The 17,722-nt window shown below is 32.7% G+C and overlaps 1 long non-coding RNA gene across 1 annotated transcript; it reads left to right on the top strand.

Annotated features, from left to right (window-relative positions):
- Positions 1 to 1,357: 1,357 nt before the first annotated feature.
- LOC130899983 (uncharacterized) lies at positions 1,358 to 7,221 on the top strand. The gene is made up of 3 exons (XR_009060119.1): positions 1,358 to 1,471; positions 1,527 to 1,683; positions 5,862 to 7,221. It is a non-coding gene; the product is annotated as an uncharacterized LOC130899983 (long non-coding RNA).
- The last annotated feature ends 10,501 nt before the right edge of the window (positions 7,222 to 17,722 follow it).

Below are 17,722 nucleotides of genomic sequence, written 5' to 3'. Positions count from 1 at the left end.
CAACGCGCGAGAAGAAAGTCAGATTTAAGCAACTGGAACTGAATCGCATAAGACTAATCAAATTAGTATCGTGGAAGAAAAACGATTGATTGACTGCCTTAATTTCAATTCTGGTTTCATTGACGAAGGAAAAAATTGTGGTGAAGCAACAAAAACATGATCGACCGCTTAATCGGAATTCACGTGCGTGGAAAATTAAAGTTGGACGACCACTAAAAGTGATTAAACCAATATTGTGATAACAAAATTCAGGAAATAATATGAAAACAAGCGGAAATGGGATATCAATAGGAAAAATATATGGGAGAATTCGTGAAGAAATTGATTCAGTTGAATCTGGATCTCTTGAATTGGGAAGAAAATTTTATGAGAAGAGAAACGAAACGAAGATATTCTTAAGCTAGTAAAAAAAGGGAACAATGGTCAGGGTAATACCGCAAACTTTTATTGCTTCTCTTAGGACCAATTCAACGTATTTTTGGAGGTGATGGCGATGTCTCATATAGAAATTACGACTTCCAGTTCTTTTTATTTGTTTACCTAATTTTCTAAACACTATTTAGCTTTGATTGGATTTATTTTGAGTATTTACACTGGTAAAAAATTATATCAACATGAGGCATACCTTTGTGAAAAATTGTGAACATAAAACCTCAACGTTACGCTACTAATAATACTAATAATATTTAATATTTAATTAATATTGAAGTTAGTGAACATAATAATCAAATACAATATACTCATATTTGATTGTGCTAGTTATACAATGGGGTCCATATGTATGGAATAAATTCAATTCTAGCGTACTATATGAAAGAACCTGGATCGGGTCGATTTTTATTCTTAAATTGACAATTTACACCCTGTTCGAAAAGCATTTTAGTCCTATGTTCAGCAATATAAAGTTTTTCAAATTTGGTGCAATCAGAAATGAGAAAATTAATTCTTCTAAAATTTTGATAATGTCTCTATCACAAAACATTACGTAGAATGAAGATAATAATGTCGCATGATATTTAGAATGGATTTTTCAATGTACTTTGCAATTAAATTGAATTTTCCAAATGACCACCATTCAATTCTTGACAATAACCGAGGTGATTTTGGAATTCTCGTACAACATTTTGTATGACCTGAGGAGTTATTTTGTTAACTTCTTCCGTTATCCCAACTTTTAAATCAGCAATATTGTTTGGTGTATTAAAATATACTTCAGACATAATCATATAATCAAGTATTTTCGTATCGTATGTTTTGTTGAATATCAGAAAAAAATTTTTGAAGATATTAAAATATAAGTCAAAAAGTCAACAACTGATATGAATCTAGTAAGTTGCTGTCATTGTATTTGAAGTTACTAAAAGATGACAGTATAATAGTTGTGCGCGTATTAAATTTGATTATGGCACATTTGTACGAGACTTAAATAATTATAATTGGTTGTGGTAATAAAACAAGAACTCAAAAGGAGGTATGTGAAATTTTCAATAATAAATACCCTGGTCAACATGTTTCACATTTTACAGTTAGCAAATGAAAAAAGTGTCGTGGAACTGGACATGTAAAAAATATTGAAAAACCATATAGAATTTTTCAATTCACCGATGAAAAAAGTAAGATGTAGTTCTAGAGATTGAGGAAGATCCGCATAAGACAACTCGGGAGCTTGCCGCCGACAATGTTGTAAGTAAATCATCTATTTTGAGGGTTTTGCATAAAGAAAAATACCACCCTCACAAAGTTGAGTTGGTTCAGGAGTTGAATAAAAATAATCCTAATAGAAGGTAAGAATTCTGCGAATTGATAATGCACAGAATGAATGCAGCTTTGCAGTTCATATACAAATTAGTTTTTTTGATGAAGCGACGTTTCATTTAAATGGAACGGCTAACAAACAGAACAGTAGATATTGGAGCAGAGAAAATCCTCACTGGATGGTTGAGACCCACACTCAATATCCTAAAAAGTTGAACGTTTGAGTTCATTAACAATAAAATTATTGGCCCTTATTTTTTTGAGTTAATGGTGTGGTTTATCTAGATTTTTGATTTGACTTATTAGTGCCTACATTACAAAGACTTTTTTCTGATGTTAATCATCCAAATGAGATAGATCGATCTATTTACTACCAACAAGATATAGCTCCTCCGCAAAATTATTTAAACGAGGTTTTTCCCTAGGTGGATTGAAAGATGTGAAACGATCGAATGGCCGGTTAGATCCTCTCGATTATTTCTTATGGGATACATTTTGATAGACCACACAATATTGATAATTTAAACGTTAGGATAACGGAAGAAGTTAACAAAATAACCCCTCAGGTCATACAAAATGTTGTACGAGAATTCCAAAATCGTCTAGGTTATTGTCAAGAAGTGAAGGTGGTAATTTGGAACATTTGATTAAATGAAACATACATTCTTAATATTATGAGACATCATGATCTTCATTCTACATTTTGTGATAGAGACATTATCAAAATTTTTCATCTTAAAAACAATTTTCTGAATTACGATTGCAACAAATTCAAAAGACTTTTTGACAGAGGACTAAAAGAAGGTGCCACATGAACCTCTTTCTTATTTAATATGTTCGAGAGGGTGCTCATAACTCAGAGGCGGAGCTGGAGAGGAATAATATGTTCATACTGTAATTTGCCAATTTAACAATAAAAATCGATATTTTTCAGGTTTTTTTTTACATTGTATAATCGTTGCGCTGAAAGACTTATACCAAGTATTGGAAACATTTAAAATTTTAATTTCTCAATTTATTCACATTCTATTTCATTTCATTTCGCTTCTCAGTGTTCATACAATTTTTATTACTTGATAAGTTTTGATTAAAATCTATAATCGTCGCATCATCGTGACTCTTATTGCTACTGAAAGTGAATGTATGTAGGAAACCGAAGATAAACTTCGTGAGTTATGACTTTTTGTGTCCCAATATTCAATGGATACAACGGCAGATAATAAATTGTATAAGGTGATTCAAAACAAAATAGTTTCTGGTAATCTTAGCGATTTCGTATTCAATAGGAATCAAATTTTTAAGTAAATTGTAAACTAGTTCCACGCATGTTTGTAAGTTATTGTAAAACACTAAAAAGAATTGGATACAGTAATATTTTTGAAGAAAGTGTCTTCGGTGAAACTAATAACTATTATTAACTAATAAATTCTTAGTTCACTATAACAATGTAACGGATACACAGCCGCACGTTATATGACTAACCCGATCACAACTGAATGCAATAGGAACATGAAAGACGATGGGTAGATCCATATATTATTGTTCCAGATGTTTCTAGATTCTGTAACTAGGAATAAGTTTCTACTGTGCTCTAGAGTTGTAACAAAAGCAAACATCAAACAGGTTCTCACAGAAGAATCGAATGAATGCAGATACGCATACAAACAGCCTGGGCCGTAAGAAAGTCTCTAAAGTGGAGTGATAGATACTTAAGTACCAGTAATTAGTATTATGATTGTGGCAAAATAAAATTTGAAAGTGTGAAAGTTACCTATACATATTGAACAAATTTCTTATGAAAAAAGAAGATTATAAATAAGATGTGTTTGAAGAACTTGATACTCCTGATTGTAGTAATCAGATTTACTAAGACATCCTTGTGGATTTTTCATTGAGATGTCTTCCGTTTTCTTCCTCATAGTTCCGCCGCCGTTTGCCGGCTCCTCCGTTTTCAGGAGCTGGTTCCATAACTTCAGGACAAAAGAGTGCTCTCCGCTGTTGGCTCATTCGCCAGGAGCTGTTGGTCTTTTAAGTTGAATTTTTATCTCGACACTCGTTCGGTAAAAACAGGATGCACAAAAGGCTGGTAAGGTCGATATTAATGCAGTTTTTGCATCCTATACACCAACAAATCCAGATATGTATTGCTTCAAGCCATCCTACAAGGCAAAATATTTGGAAAACAGGTGCTGGAAGAAAACGAAAATCCTGGCTAAAGAACTTTATAATTTGGTTCAATTAAATCTACACTCAAATCTTTCACATTGCTTTCACATTCGTCTGGGATGGGCACCGCAAGTAGAAGAAGATGAGATGGTGACGTCTACCTAATAGGTTCAGTTCCCAGGTAGGAAAACTCATAACATATGTTGGTTAATTACATTGTATAGAAACAAAATCTTTTGGAAGAGTTTCTTATCAATGAAAGAAATATCCATTATACTTTGAGTCATCCAATTGAGGACATAAACTTTTCCAAATTCAGGACATTCTGACTACACCTCTCTCTATTTTTCTCTTTTCAAACAGTTACAGCATGTAGGCGATTTAAATGGGGATCATTCCGCATTTAAAAAGAGCAATCATAACAATATTTTACTCATTAATATAGGGCATTTTTGGTTATTTCCTAATACATTCTGAAAAATCTTCTCAAAATATTTTTTATATAGTGGGGACAACGTGTTGAGGAAAATTTGCTGTTTAATTACATCATATATTTTGAATAACTCCCAGATCTTTTGATGATCAAAAAGGCTATTTTTGAAACAATAATTCTATACAGGTGAAATTCTCTTAGGTATCCATGGCACTGTTAAATGATATGTTGATCAAATGCTCTTGTTCAGTAAAGAAGTTTTTCAAACAAATTCTCTTTATTTAACTAAGATAGTTTCTTTGCAAGGCCATTGCTTTTAAATGACATTATGACATTATGACATATATGAAATACATGTTTATCTATCGACGCGAAAATCCTTGTTATTTTGACTAAACAGTTTCAAACATAGTTTTAATTTTTGTTTTATTACGAGCGAACGACTCGGATCGATGGACTCGACTCTACGCGATAGGCTGATTTTGGAATGTATGTAAATAAAAATCCGACTGGGTTGGCACCTCATTTAGTAAATGACATTCAGAGCGGTTTTAGATGATGTAGTTGTCAGATTGTAGTTGTAGAGTCAGCGTTCTGACTGTTCCAAACATATACGATGGTTAAAAAGCGGTTGTCGGCTACGTTTTTCACAAATAAAATCAAAATAGATGAGTATACCACTCCTATAGCATAATTACTATATCTTAGTTGGAAAAGGAAAAGAAAAAAGTTCAGAAGGCGAATGTGGGTATGTATAAAGAGTTTTTCGAATTGAGTATAGAAGGAAAGAAATAAGTATTTAATAATGTATATTCTTATATATTACACTCGCTACTTTAATAAGTTCTGATATTCCATAAAAATCAGAACTGAAATCCATATTAATGAAGACTGGATTGGAAATCTGTTGTTTTTGCGCTGACATTGTATGTTTGTGAAGACTCTGCCACCCAAGGCAATGATGCAACATTTGTCCGTAGTGGTTCTTGGTGGTGTATGCAAACAATAATCAAAATATTGCTCAAAGAATTATGAAAAGTGAATTAACCAGCTGTTGTTGAGTTTCTTGTCACACACACAATTCATAGTTGCTTATTACTTGCAGTAACTCCACTCTACAAATCATATTTGAGTCTGTCATAGATACTCACAAATGAAAGCAAAAAGTTGATATTATCATAATAATGTGAACATTCTGTAATTCTGGATCTTTTCCAACGTACTAAAAATTTTAACCTCATTGGTAGTTGATTTTTGTTATTTGTCGTTGTGAAGTAATACTTGCGACGAAAGAAGAAGAAGATACAGGTAGTCCAGATTTTCCAATTGCTACATTTGTATTTCAATGTTTACTACTTGTGAGGTATCTCTAGTTCCTTTTAGAGTTATTTGTGTTAAGTTATCGTGAATACACAAAGGATGTTTTTTATTAGCTCCAACTCCAAATTTAACTATGTTACTTACTAATAAGAAACAAATTAAACCTAGATTTGTATTTTTCTTTCAGATTTTCAACTAATGGAAGGTTACCGTCAGAATTGCACAATTATTTCTGCATAGTAAGATCTACTGTCACCGCCAATGAGACAAAGGTTTTTGAAGCTATTTTGTCAAGAACATCAACACTGTAGACGTACGTAAAGGAATAAAAAATCTCCCCAATAGTGGTTAGGTTAGGTACTATAGTTACAAAAATCATTTTCGACTGATTTATCTGCGATGTACTAGTTACTGCTTCATCAACATAGATGCTGAATCTCACGGAAAATCCAGTGACTAAGAAATATTTGAAACTTCCAAATTTTTTAACCTTTTATATGAGGATTTTGAAAGAGTTCCTGTACCATGCTGTCTTTCAAATTTAAGTGTCTTCCTATGTGATATGAAGATGGAACGTTTCTCCTTGTGTCTGGCCCAAAATGGCAAATATTTCACCATGATTCAGTTGTTGATATTGATTTAGCCGAAACAATATTAGAAGCATCTGGTATCCGGTATCTGTAACAACTAACGAAAATATGGAAACAGTTCAGCTGGTGTTAGTTGACCCAATCTGCAGTGCGGCTATCGGGAGAGCTTCAAATATCCGATCGTTATTTACGACGATTGCTGAAACGCATGCACTATCGAGATTACCGTCCGCGTCTCCTCCACGCACTTCACGAGCATGATTTCAATCGAAATCTGAAATTTTGGTATTGGTACCTCGAATGCAGTTAGAATGATCCGTAGTTCCAGCATTCAATTTTGTGGACGGATAAAGCAACCTACTGGCTGAAAGGTAGGGTAATTAGGCATACCTGTGTATACTGGAAGGACCAGAATCCTTACGTCTTCATTGAAAAAGAATTAAACCTGACTGGGGTGTTTGTTTGCGGGCAGTTATCCTTGCGGGACGTCTCGTAGCTCCGTACTTATTTGAGGGTCAGGTGAGGTGCCAAAAGCATCTAGAAATGCTCGAAGACTTACGTGGGCTAATGGACAACGATCCAACATTCACAAACATACGTAATTTCATACAGGATGGAGATTTGCTGCTACGCGTTTTGTGTGCGGTAGTACATTAATGTACATTTTGGAAAATTGATAGGCAGACAAGGACTCCTTGAGTGGCCTGCACGGTCATGTGACCTGACACCCTGTGATTTCTCTATGTGAGACCTTCTCAAGGACCGCGTTTTCGCAACCTTCCCGACCTCTTAACTACAATTGAAGAAGAATTTGAAACCCCTCGCGGACAGCTTGACATGATTCGCCGGACCTGCCTCTCCGTTGAGGAACTTTCTCGTAAATGGGCATCAACACTTACAGTAACCATTTTTTCAATTTCTTTTGTAATTTCTTCTAATAAATTCATTGTGATGCTACATATTTTCTTTTAATGCAAATTTTTTGCCTGATTTATATCGACCTCTGTAGTTGAAAAACCTCGAAGGACTGCTACCTCTACCTATCGATATGGGTTCAGCTTGCAGCTAATATCGGCGTACTGATTATTCTATTCCGAGTCGACTGATTGAAGTAAAGTCGATTCCAGTGCACGTTTTTGCGAAACTCTGTATATCTCTTCAGTCTTTCCCAATTTAATCCATTTCTTTTTAGCATAAAATAATTATAAATTTATGAAATGTTTATTATTCCAAATTATTGAACTTTATATTATCTATCGAATATTAATTAGTTTTGTCTTGTTACCCGATCATTAACTTTAATTTCCATGTTTATATTTGCTAAAACTTTCCTCCATTTTTCAAACAAAGAATAATTACCCTCAGTTTTTGTTCATTTTTCCCTTTTGTGAAGCATCATGATGGTTGAATTGTTGAATTAGGGGAACTTTCCAAACTTTCACAATACTAAGAAAATGAAAACAAAGTTTTATTTTCTCGAATATATTTTTCGTAGAAATATTCATCACTTTATGGAATATCTGTTATCAAATTTCTTACCCTCTTCGGTTAGTTCCACTGGAATTTATTCAATCAAATATTCACCGTGAATCAAGTTTAACAAATCTGTTTCTTCTGACGTCATAAGCATCCTATGTTACAGATTAGCGCAAAAATCTCATTTATTTAATGATATATTCTTTTATTCAATATGCCGCACCCGTTGAAGGAATTTATTATTACTTTCATCACTTCTTTCCGAACCATTAGCACAGGTCTCTTCACATAGAATGTCCACGCCTACACCTGTATGATTTTGTGATCTTTCTTTATTTTGTTCTAAACATACAACTTCATATAGAAGAATAACTTTTGAACTTAATAAGTTCAAAAAGATCTTTTACTTGCTTTACCCCGTCGCGTCTGTTTTGTAATGTTTTTATACAGAATTTCATTCTATAAGTAACAATCAAGTAATATGAATTTTATCAAGAAAACCAAATAGTTTCGTATTTAATAATAATAAATAAAATGATACTTATTCATCGTTCTCTTCATTAAGGGTTCTGGAAGATATACGTATACATATAGCCACGACTTATAGTATGCTCCCAGCATATGAGATTGGCAAATGTTCAACATCATTTTCCGCCCTTGGTATGTACAAGCTATTAATTTTTGTTCCCTCATTATCTCCTGTTGTTTTGATCATTTTCGGTCGAGCTTTTCCGAGTATCTTGTATAGGATGTTTCGGGAGCTTATGCAAAAAATTCGGAAGTGACTAGATGACGTGAAAATAATGCTGTGAAAAAAAAAATTATCTCATACGACCCCTCGTTTCTAAGTTATAGGCCTTTAGAGCTGCGAAATGAGAACTATATTTTCTAAATTATACATTCGAACATAATGAATTTTTAATGATTGATTACGATTATCAATGTAGTGTGTTTGACGGAATAAATAATTCTACACTACTATCTGAAGACCAGAGACGGCTCATTACCAACCCGTACAATCTAAAGATAGCAAACGTGAATTTCTCAATCGATTGATGATGATGTATATATCAACAATTACTTGATATAAAGATAAAATCAGCATATTGATGGTATTGCAGAAGAAGAAATTGTAAAAAGAAAGGACAGATCACAAGCAATGCATTTATGCCTTATTTACAGAAGTTTACAAATAAATTCACTGTTGTTTCTTCTTATTTAACATGTTAGTGGGTTGGGGGCCTTTATTATTTAAATGAAAATCACATATTTCACCATACCATTATTATGAATCTCATTTTGGAGGGTTATTACAATTGACATCATCCACCGCAGTAATTGAATTTTAAAAATTTATTCAAAACCGCGAAAAAGCGATTCGTGGAAATCGTTTGTTCAGTTGGAAAATTTGTTCGACAAAGTAGTTATTCAAATAATAATTACCAAATAATTGTTCCGCTTATTCAGTCGGAAAATTATTGAAAAGGTTTTGTTTCGATGAATATTGTTACATGCGCTGGGTTGAAATCTACGTTCATTAATACCAATTTAATTAATTTATGAATGTGAGTGATTAATTCACTTTCCAAAAAATTTTGTACGTATAACTGTGTTACATTTGCTAATTTCCGTTTCTGGCTCCGTTTCAATATGTGGAAACTTTTATACTAAGCTTACTCTCCAGTAAAAACAAAAAGAGAACTCAGCGAAAATGATTTAGAAACAATGGTTGATTTTTTGGTTATTAGAAATGAATAATACTTCGACATTCAGATGGATGTGATATCAAAATAAAAAAATTGGAACATTACCAAAAATACTATCAACATAATAATTTTCAGATTTGTAACAAAATTTTGTAGTTTAAGTGATACAGTTGAGAATCAGCACATTGATATTTTATTGCACTAGATTAACAGATTGGAATCTTTCCACTGCATTTGTAATTTTGTGCAGGTGGATCACTTTAATATCAATCTAAGAGCTTTCTTTCACATTTCTCGATCAGAGGCAGATGGAGCATAAGTTTCAGAGCTCTCAAAAAAACTGATTGGAAAAATATATAATTATATAGCTTTAATAATAAAAAGCTACACTAATAAAATCTTTTTCGTTACTCATACAAAAGAAAAATATTCATACTTGGTAGAAACTTCCAAAACTAAATATCAGTGTTTATTAAAGTCGTTGAATTATCCACATACATTCTCATTAGTGTTGATGCAGTATTATTCAGACCAGCGCAACGCGTGATACATGGTTCCAAGTAAACTTTTCTTCACTTCTTAAAAACTATATAGACAATTTGAACTGTAAAACAATATATTTTAATAGAGTTTGTGTTATTTTATGCAGTATGCAGGCTGTATTCAACTCAACATCGCAACATAATTGTTGATTGATAAAAAAATTGACGTTTCGACTTAACTTTAGACGACAGTTTATCAAAATATGATATTGACACTGAAAATTTCCGTATTTATATTAATCAATAAATCATTTACATCATGAATATCAAAATAAGAATAAAATCAAAATAGAAGTTTGTTCTAATAAGAAAAATTAATTTTTCCTCAGTCCTTACATCTCAAATATGTAGCAGTACTTAATCAAGTAAATTATTTGTAGTTTTATTAGAATTTACATTTTACTTAAATTATTTAGGTCTTTTTTATCATTTAGAGCTTTTCCGTTCCTATAAATGAGAACCATTTCTAAAAATTTTTTTCTCGTGTATTAGATTCCGTTCCAAGAATTTTTGAATCTTTATAATTGAATTTATGTTATTTTTTTTTAATATTTCATGGTTCGTTAATGCAGTTTAATTTTTTTTATCGTATCGATAACCTTTCAGTCTATTTTCCAAATATTGAGAGATCTGCCCAATGTAGACAGCGTTACAATTAGTACAAGGCGCTTGATATATAATATTATTTCTTTTCTTTTTTGGTGTTTTAGATTTTAATCTAGTGAAATATTTGGATTACGTATGACTTAAATAATATCATATTTATTAAAATAATTTGATAGTTGTTGGGAAAGTCCTTGTATATATGGTAAGGAAAAATGTTTCGTGTTCTGATGTTTCGTTTCTGTTTTGTTTTTAAATTGATTGGGAATAACTCAATACATGAAGACAGCTACAGTTTGGTTTTATCAGCTGTTCTATTGAACATAAATGGGCTATAAATCAACCACTAGAATTCTGGAAACTAGAAGAATATGTAGAAATGAAAGAACAGGCAGCATTCAGTCATACAACGTTAATCGAAAGGTAATTAGAAGACATGTTTATAACATTTATTGATCTTACAGCAGGCTTGAACACAGTGGAAAGAACAAAAACATGAAGGTACATATAGAAGAAGGAAATAACGTATAAATGGAATTTTTATAAATAAAAATGAGACAACAACAGCCGAAATACAAATAGCGGGTAGCAATTAAAAGATATTTGAATAAATGAATGAAACAGGGAGATAATTCTAGTCCATTGTGATTCATATAAGTTATGGATAAAAAAATGGCTTGGCTAAGAAGAGGTTCAATGGTTCAACTTTTTTTCAATCATTTTGACCCAATAATAAGAAATGTGTAATAATTTTGAGTAGCTAGTAGCGTATATTTCAGCCTCTGGATGTAATTGTTGCTAACATTCTCCTGGGCATGCTTTCAATTAGGTGCTGTATCACTTCTTGAGGTTTGTTTTCCCATTCCTCTAATGCCGTTTTCTCAAGCTCATTTAAATTTTGAGACGATGGATTTCGACGACGAATGCGGCGTTTTAAAATGTCCCAGACATGCTCGATAGGATTCATATCTGAACTTTTTGGTGGCCAATCCAGGGTATGAATTCCTACTTCCTTTAGGTAATTCAACATCTTCCGCAACGTGTGGTCTAGCATTATCATGCATTAAACGAAAATAATCACCAATTAATGGCCCAAACGGAAAGACGTGATTTTCAAGAATGTCAATTATGAATCTTGCTGCGTTAAGGGCGTGTCTAGGAAGAGACACTAATTCTATGCAGGCATCAAAACAAATTCCTCCCCAAAAACATGTTAGACCCTACTTGGAACAGCTTCCTGGGAATGATACAAGACTTCGCAAATCTTTCTCCTCACCGTCTTCGAATTTGATTACATCCATCTGGATTTCTTGGATTGATTCTTGTCTCATCAGTGAATAAAACTTGGCACCAATTTTCTAAAATCCAATCTAAATGTTGCCTTGCAAATCTTAGTCTGACAACACGATACTGCCTGGTTAGCAAAGGTGCCTGGAGAGCTCTTCTGCTGTGTAGAGCTTGCTGAAGGTGTTGTCTTATTGATCTATCAGAGATATTTACGTTTCGGACTTATCATAGAAGGCTGTTGAGCTCGACATTTGTCATTGACCGATTTCTTAAAAAATATAATTGCGAAAAACGATCATCTCGAGGAGTTTAAACTGAAGTACGTCATTGTCCGGGCTTCCTAGAATGTGAACTGGTCTCTCGAAGTCTTTGCATCAATCTGCCAATGGTTGTGTGGTGTACGCCAATTAGATTTGCCACTTCACAATAACTTTGTCCCTGTCCAACTAACTCGGCTATCCTTTCAGCCTAAAGGTTCATTTTTTGTTTCTCAACTTTAACACATCTTGATTGACCTAAAATACTGCTGTCCACAAGTTGGTACAACAATAGAAGCATTAAAATATGCATAAAAATTGAATTTCAAAAAACCACAAAACCAGTTATTTGCTGATCTGAAATTTTGCTACATTTTATCGCTAACATTTAAGATACTCAAACTATTTGTGATAGAAAAAAAAAGACACTCATAAGATTAACATTGTAGGTTTTGATATTAAAATAAAGGGTGGATCGTTATTTATGGCCACGAGTTTAGTTAATGCCCCTCAGTATGTCCTCAATAAAGATCGACACCGAGAATTCCGTAAAAAAAAGTTGAATAGGAGATAAAGAAGATTGCGGGAGAGCACGAAGAACGACTTCATAACCACATAAATAACGAAATGTTGAAACTTGTCGATAATCAAGACAGGCTGGAACGCACTAAGTCTTTTGAACTTGTGTGAAAAGTGATAGTTAAAACCCAGTTCAATCATTAGTGCCACAAGAGTGAAAAGCGCATAAACGTCTACATCTTAGGTAAACCATTGTGAATACTTTGAACAGTAAAGTACTTAGTAAATTAGGTTAACTATGAAATGTTGGTTAATAGTGAGTTTAGGTGCATTGTTTCTCTCATAATAAACAAAACAACCCTTTTAACCTCAAGTCACTTCTGTTTCGAGATGGTTTAAGTGTTAAAGCATCATGTAACGTATGGTTCGTCACAAAAATAAAAATATTCCTGGTATATCCACTACAGAGAAGATGAAACCCATTGCGGAAGGAATCTTTAAAAGTGCTTAAAGTAATAGATTGAACATTGGAATTAGTGCATTGTTAGCCACTGGTATTACGTTGAACCATATTTATTCAATTTTTATATGAACTTTTTAATAATCATTTAGTAGCACTGCTGATTAATGTTAACATATCACTCGTTATATGGAGATGTGGTTAGAAAAATTTCATATATAATATACCCTAACAATAGATATCGCTATCGAATAATCTACTTTGTGAACTAAAATATGTATTAACTTTAATTTGAAGAACCGTGGGGTGCTCTCTATTCACTTATAGTAAACACCCCACTGGTTTCTATATTGAAGTTAATTATTTGGACAATGACTTCCTAGTTATTAATTGAACCTATTCAAAGAATTACATCAATATTTTTCGAAAGATATTGCAGCAGACATGTTTTTTTCATAGAGTTGATATATTTATTACGTAATTCTTTAGAAAAATCTTTAGAAAAATAATTTATGTGTACGTCAGTGTTTTTATTTCCTTAATACATTCGCGATTTCAGTCAATCATAAATAATTAGTTTCATTCTATATTAATTGCTTAGATATACATTTTATGCAATAACTGTTGGTGTAAGACATATATTAATCGTTCTGTTCAAGTAAATCATTATGAAATCATCAATTCAATTGAGAAGAAAACATTCAGCACGTCCGTAACATTTAATCCTAATGAAACTTTGCACAACAATTTACGCATCTTCCAAGTATTCATTAAACCAATTACTGTCTTGCATAACATTCACAATTGCAGTCAGTATGTCTGTGAAACTGTCTAATATACAATACCCAAATGCAGCTTTTAACGGCTTTCCATGTCGGCGTCGTATAGACTATTAGAATTAGTAACATTCTCTCAATTGCGATACCAAATGACTAACAATGGTCATTTTAATTGATTTTGAATTTCCACTTCGAAATATATGTTTGTCGATAATTTAATAATATAAATTTCTTCAGTTTCTTATTTCTTAGACCTTTTGATATGTTTATGTTTTTAGATGTACTTGATTTTAGGTCTCTACTGTTTAAAAATTATTGTTTTTTTAATAATTTTTGAAAGATTGATAAAAAATTGACGTTTCGACTTAACTTCAGTATTTATCAAAATATTTTGATACTGAATATACTGGTTTACACCACCACTATATCAACACTCACAATTACGTCTTCAGAGATTGAAGGTAAACTAAAATCGCCAACGGTTCCAGAAATTCCAACTTAATAAAATATTTTTATAATGATAAACTGGATGACAATTTAAAGTTTCAAATTTTTTTACGAAAGAGACTATTAGAAAATTTCAATGCACACAATAACAGAAAATGTTTGATTTAAAAGAATTATCACAAATTTTATTTTTTAGCTCTCTGTAAACTCTGTTAAAAACAAAAAATATGAATGAGAAAATTGTTACGGTAACCTAAAAGTATGTGTTCTTCCTTGATACTCTTCTTCTTTTTTTTCTTCTATCCTTTCTATAGGCAATTCTGTCTGTTTCTTTCTTTTGTTGAGCTTTTAAGTTATATCATAGCTCCATCTTTTGCGGGGTCGACCAACACTTCTCCTTCCGGCCGGCGATTTGTCTCTTGCAATCTTTACTACCCTATCATCTGTCATTCTACTTATATGATTGTTCCATTCTTTTCTTCTATTCAATAACCACTTGTTAATCTTCTCCACATTACATGTTGTTCTAATGTAGTCGCTATTCTTTGTGTTTTGGACGTGTCCGGTCGCGTGTATGTTGTCTTTATTGGTCCTATAACAGCTTTGTAAATTCTAGTCTTAGTTTCCGTTCTAATATGTTTGTTTCTCCATATTGTATTATTGAGTCAACCTACTGCTCTATTGGCTTTCTATATTTGTTTTTTTACATCTGATTCTATATCTCCATAGCTTGATAGTGTTTCCATAATCTGTTCAATGCTGGTACCGTCAATTTCTATCTCACGTCGGTTCTTTGCTAATAACCAGTGTTTTTGTTTTTTTGGGATGATATTACCTTGTTTAGCTTCATCGCTACTATCTTAAACTTGTGGACCAATCTTTGTAGGTCGTCTTCACTTTCTGCTATGAGGATAGCATCATCTGCATAGCAGAGAATTTTTATTTCTCTATTTCCCATCTTCCGTTTCACTGCCTTTATTATTTCATCCATTATGAGATTAAAAAGTAGGGGGCTTAAGGAATCTTCCTGTCTTATACCCGTGCCTATGTTTATTTCCTCTGTAAGTTGTCCGTCTATTATAGCCTGTATTTTGTTGTCCTTATATATGTCTTCGATTGTTTTGATGATATCTAACGGTATTTGTCTATTGTATAAAAAGTGAACCACGTCTTTTAATCTAACTCTATCAAAGGCTTTTGTCAAGTCAATTAAGCAAATGAACGTCGGTCGATTGTCTAGTTACAAATATTGCGTCTGTACATGATCTCCCACTTCTAAAACCTTGTTGGTCGTCCTCAAAAGATATTCTTTCATTTATTAGTTGGATTAAAATTTATGTTGTCATTTTTAGAGTGGTCTTCCACCCTTTTTAAACAGTGGAATTAGTATACTTGTTTTCCATTCTTCAGGTACTTTTTGGTGTTTTGATATTTTATTGCTGCTCAGTCATTGCTTTCCCACAATGTTTTGAAAGTTCATTTTCTATTCCATCACTGCCTGTAGCCTTTCGGTTTTTTAGTTTTCTCTGAGCTTCCTCCACTTCCTTTGTACTTATTCTGATCAGTTGCGATTTCTGGTGTCTCCGGTTCTTCTATTGTGAGTTGGTTTTCTGAGTACAACACTTTTTGGTAATCAAACTTATTGTCCTGAATTGCTGAGTCTTTTAAAAATTTATACTTCTCGAGTTGCCACCCGGCCTTATTATTTATTCTATTTTCCAGTTGCTAGAGCAAACATACTGTTTTTGCAACAATATCTTCAACATGAAAAAAAAAATCTTGACCGTTTTCATGAGAGTTATCATGAAATCATCTACAACTATTAGGTTTACTTTTTTCGTCTATGTATCTATATTATCAACATCTCTTCTGAATGTATTACTATTTATTCATAATGATGTTAACTTTTATGTATGCTTTTTCCACCCATAAATTGACCATTGGGATGAGGAGTAGTGTAAATGAATCAATAAATAACCCACCAGAAGCTGATATATTTTGGTTCTTTGGAACTTTACATCATAAATTTCTACTGGATTAATTCTAAGTTTTAGCAGACAGTTTTTCTAGTTTATGTAAATTACTCTTTAAAATTTCTCGTTTTTATGTACACCTTTCTGCTCTTATTTTAATACTTATTCATCTAGATCGCCGAAAAGTGGAGTATTCAAGGTGTAGATGTTATAATTTATCGTGAGATTCTATTCAAATTACGAGAGTTGCTACTCAAGTTTTGAGATATAGCAACTCTGATGTGAATATGTCAAGTGTAACACTGCCATAATTTGGCATTTTTAATAGTGAACGCACTCAGAACGTGTTTTCATACGAGTACTATTTGAGCTGTCGCACTTCGCTAAAGGATGAACTTCATGAAGGTTGTCCAAAATCGGCCGTTGCTCCAGAAAACTTTGATGCCGCACGTAAACTGTTACTATCAGGTCATTATGTGACATACCGTGAGATTTAGGCATATTTAGGCATTAGTTCCACTTGCATACATTCAATATTACATAACAATACAAACATACAAAACAAAAATTAGAGAAACCATTCTCCACCACGACAATGCGAGTCCTCACACATCAGTTAAAAAAAAGTTTTTGGATAGTCAAAACATCGAATTGATGAATCATCCGCAGTAGAGCTGTTGCGAGTCAACGTTTTTCTGCACCTGAAGAAGCGGTTGATACGTTGATATTTTTTGTTCAGAGGTACCTGATTCGAAATAGAAAAAATGCTCCGACAATTGGTTAAAACGAATGTAAATGTGTATTTATCTTGATTGCGAATATTTTAATAAACAAAAAAATAATAAACAATAAAGCCATGTCCAATTTTAAATATTTATTTTTATTTGTTTATCTTTAAACTTAAGTAGCAACCCTCGTATATTAGAAGTTGGCTGAAAAGTTTGCATTGAAATTCCTCAATAAAAGGTTTCCAATGCAAAAATCTTCCCAATGCTGTAGGAATTTGTATCGTCCTGTACATGCGATACTGCTAAGAAACCGTAGAAATTAAAGTGAAAAATGTATGACTTCCAATGAAAAATTGAATAATCATAAAAGGAATTCCTTAGTGGTAATTTATAATATATTCTCCACTAATCATCTGTTTATATAACATCATAAATATCGGCGAAGATACCGTGTCGTATTCCATCCACGCCTGGAATTTTGTAGTGCGTACATAAGTACCTTGTGTTGATGTTTAATCATTTCTTAGATCGAAAGATTAGAGCAGAACACATACCCGATGTGAAAAAAAATAAAAGCATTGTTTCCGTCTTGACCTTCTACCAGGTGAATAACCCAGCGGTCACATGATAGTTGGAATTGTTTGCGGTGAGGTGAATCTTTTTAATCGTTAAACACGTAGG

The sequence above is a fragment of the Diorhabda carinulata genome, chromosome 12 (genome assembly GCF_026250575.1).
Source record: "Diorhabda carinulata isolate Delta chromosome 12, icDioCari1.1, whole genome shotgun sequence".
Classification (NCBI taxonomy): domain Eukaryota; kingdom Metazoa; phylum Arthropoda; class Insecta; order Coleoptera; family Chrysomelidae; genus Diorhabda; species Diorhabda carinulata.
Note: the sequence above shows the minus strand (reverse complement) of the source record. Positions and strands in the feature narration are given on the sequence as shown.